This window comes from Semicossyphus pulcher, unplaced genomic scaffold, assembly GCF_022749685.1.
Source record: "Semicossyphus pulcher isolate SPU_LCO1_2020_fin unplaced genomic scaffold, fSemPul1.0.p SCAF_12, whole genome shotgun sequence".
Classification (NCBI taxonomy): domain Eukaryota; kingdom Metazoa; phylum Chordata; class Actinopteri; order Labriformes; family Labridae; genus Semicossyphus; species Semicossyphus pulcher.
The window spans coordinates 27,331,035-27,334,618 of record NW_027211626.1 but is presented as its reverse complement, the minus strand read 5'-3'; positions in this window follow the sequence as shown (position 1 = coordinate 27,334,618).

Here is a 3,584-nt window from a genome sequence, read left to right as displayed (position 1 = left end):
GATCCCGGTTATTACATAATGATCCCAAAACTTTTTGCTGCCATGTCAACCTGAAAGTTAAAGAAAAGTCACACCTCATGATGTGATGTAGATCAATGTGAAAAGTCTGTTCATTGAACACTTTCAGTGTCATGCCTTTTAAACACCAGAAGCAGTGTTGTTCCTCCTATGCGCAGAATCAAATCTATCAATGTTTTAAAGCATAGATCTGAATGGTTCTTCAGTCAGCTGTGACTGACTGAGATCACCCATACGTCTCTTTAGACCGACTACTGTCAACCGTCACCGAGAACCACAAGTTTTAGTGTAAAAGCAGTCTGATAGTTTATTGACTCCACTAGGGACAGCTGAGAGTGGTCTATATAAACCCAAATCATTAATTAAGCATGAGTTTAGTTAACAAAAAATGTAAGGAATTAAGTATTTTTGACTTTTATCATCATCATCACGGCTGTGATTTGGCTGCAGATAATAACAGCCAAACTCTGTTTGATCCTGAACCCTGAATCAGCCCTTTTTGCTCAGACAGGATAATCCATATTTTTTTCTCAAAAGTCAGTAGTTTTGTTCAAAGCATGGTGAAGGTTAGATCCAGATCAAAACCAAAACTGGCTTACATGACTTCGTCAAAGAATTTTTTTGTCAAATAAAAAAAAAATATATATATATATTTATATATATATTTCAGGATTTGAGCCAAACTTCGATCACATTCCTTTGCAACAACTGGGAGGATTGATAAAGATTAATTAAAAAAAAAATTAATTAAAATTAATTATAAAACCATGAAACAAGCCAAAGAGATTACTCAAGCTCAATTGATGTGTATTATTTATATAGTTCTTTTGATATATTTTCACAATAACAATAACTTTATTGATCCCCAAAGGGAAATTCAATTGTCTGGCCTCTCATCTACCATTTACTGAAGAATTAAAAAGTCTGGCTGTGGGTACAAAGATCTTCTATATCTCTCCGTCCTGCAGCGAAGAGAGAGGAGCCGTCCACCACTGTTGTTTCTTTGGTCCATCAAGGTGTTATGAAGCGGATGACCCGTGTTGTTTAGAATAGAAGTGCAGTGTATTATTACCAAAGGAGCTTTGAGCTTTAAGGATTGTAATATCAGTCCTCTAGTGGAGAGAATGTGTCGCTGCATTCATCCACTTTCACATGCGCTCTCTGTCAGTGCTCCTCTGCAGCAGCTCCACCGTCACAGAGGTGCTGAGTTACCATCGATACTTTATCACTGATCCAAATTCACCTGAAGACGAGTTTCCACCGTGTCGACTTTACACTTTGAAAGACTTCTTCATGGAAAAAAAGAGGCTAAACAATCAAACATCTGCAGAATACAGCTCTCTCTGTAAAACACACACACACACACACACACACACACCTAACCACCTAACCTACCTTATTACAGAAGATGTTTCACAGCAACATCATTTGTCATGCAGCATGGACACAGTTTACTTCCTAGATTGGTAGACACACATTCTAAACTACGAGGAACATAGATCCAAATCAAGCACGGAAAAGCACTGAACATCATGTGAGAGCATTTTAACAAGGATTCAGGTGTGCTTATCTGCACAGCTTTGAGCAGCAATCCTTCCTCTGGCAGATTGAAAATCTAAGAGGACAAAAGGTTAAGAAAATTAAGCTAATTAGACTCGAGATGTCGGGAATGAATCATAATTTCTGTATTGTCCCTCTTATGATTAAGACCTATAATGAATAAAATCCTGTTATGTTCTGGTGCACAAACAGCGACAGGATGGTTGTTTAATAATCACTCTCATAAGTTAGTTTGTGGAGCTTTGAGAAACCTCTTGATGGTTTATTTATTTCATGTTAATTCATGTTTCTTCTTTGGGTTCTGTTTTCTTTTAAGCCTGTTTTGGCTGAGCAAATTACATGACACGATGATAAAATCAAATCACTCAATCAGCTCAAAGAGTAAACAACATGCTGACATCTGATGCACGCTGGGAGAATCTGAGGCACGCAGATTACACCAGAGAATGTTCTGTGACTTCCGACTCTGTGCTCTAATGATTTCTGATGATTTCTCGCTTCCTGTCCGTCCTCCTCTGCAGGGACTATCGGTCGTGCCATCACGAGTCCTCAGAGAACAGATACACATCACTGCACTCATCACATTCTTGATGAAGTAGGTTATAAGAGCATGTTGTTACAAAAACACAAAAGATTCAAAACACCAACATGTTCCTGGACTTTCATCAACCACCCCCGTGCTATGCCCTAGTTAGTGAACACACACACACACACACACACACACACACGCACACACACACACACACAAACTGAAACTTATTACACGTCTCAGAGATAAATGAACATAAACTGACAACATTATAAATCCTTCTGTGCAGGTTAAACTCACTAAACCTGATAAAGAAAATGTCTTCAGCAGTAATGATGTTAAGTGAAACAGCTCCTTTTAGCTGCAGGCAGAAAGTGGCCAGCAGGTGGCGCCTTAAGAACTAGTATTAACCTCCTCCTGTGAGATAGTGGTGTGTGTGTGTGTGTGTGTGTGTGTGTGTGTGTGTGTGTGTGTAAGAAGCACAGGTAGGGCTTCTAAAGGGAAACATTACAAGCAGAGATCTTACTGATTATCATCTTTACCGGGGGAAAATAAAATGACTTTAATCAGCACAGAGAGACACAACAGCTCTCTGTGGTTCAGGCTGGACTGAGCCAAAGATTAAGATAATCTGCTGTTAAACACAGTGCTAAGGCATATTACCCACAATGCATCAGTGCAGATGAAGGTAAGGAAAGACTGAGTCACCTGCGTTATGTCTGCTCTTCTCATGCAGGTAGACCACAACATGATAATTAGACATTTCCAAACACCATAAAATGCTGTTTTCTATGCAAAACAAGAAAAACTGGTTTATTAAACTACTTCAGATAGTTTTCCACAAATCAGAGGATGGTGACTTTTATAGAGCTTAGTAATCTTACCATTAGCTGGTAAAGAGTGCTTTTTAATCCTGCACAAGTTTCTTTTAGAACTAGGACTCTAATGAGCGGGACTGGCTGTGGTGATGGTGCTGAATGATTGAAGAGATCATTCCTCCTGTGCGTCGTGGAGGAGGGACATAAAAGCGTTTCATTGGACACAAAATATGAGGGCTGGATGAGTAATCAGCTTTGCTTTTTCTGTTTTCAGAAAATTAACACTTTAATTACTTTTTGTCATTTTTTATACTCGAGTAGGGGCGACAAACGGCATGACAGGAAACTTAAACTTGTGTATTTTGGTAGTGAGTGGTTAGCAATGACCTGCATTGGAGTAGACGAGGCTTATTATGCTCCTTTTATACATGTATTTTTTTTTCTTGCTACAAATTTCTCCCAGTGTGTTTTTTTGTCACTTGTATTTTGTGTTATGTTTAGTTTGTTTGCATGTGTTTTATATAATCACGCTGGGACGGCAGTATAAGAAAGGCGTGTCATTAATTTGATCATACATGTACACTGGTCTCCTGATGTGATCTGAAACAAATACAAATAAAGTATTCAAAAGAAAAACCTTTAACACGTGAATTCACTTG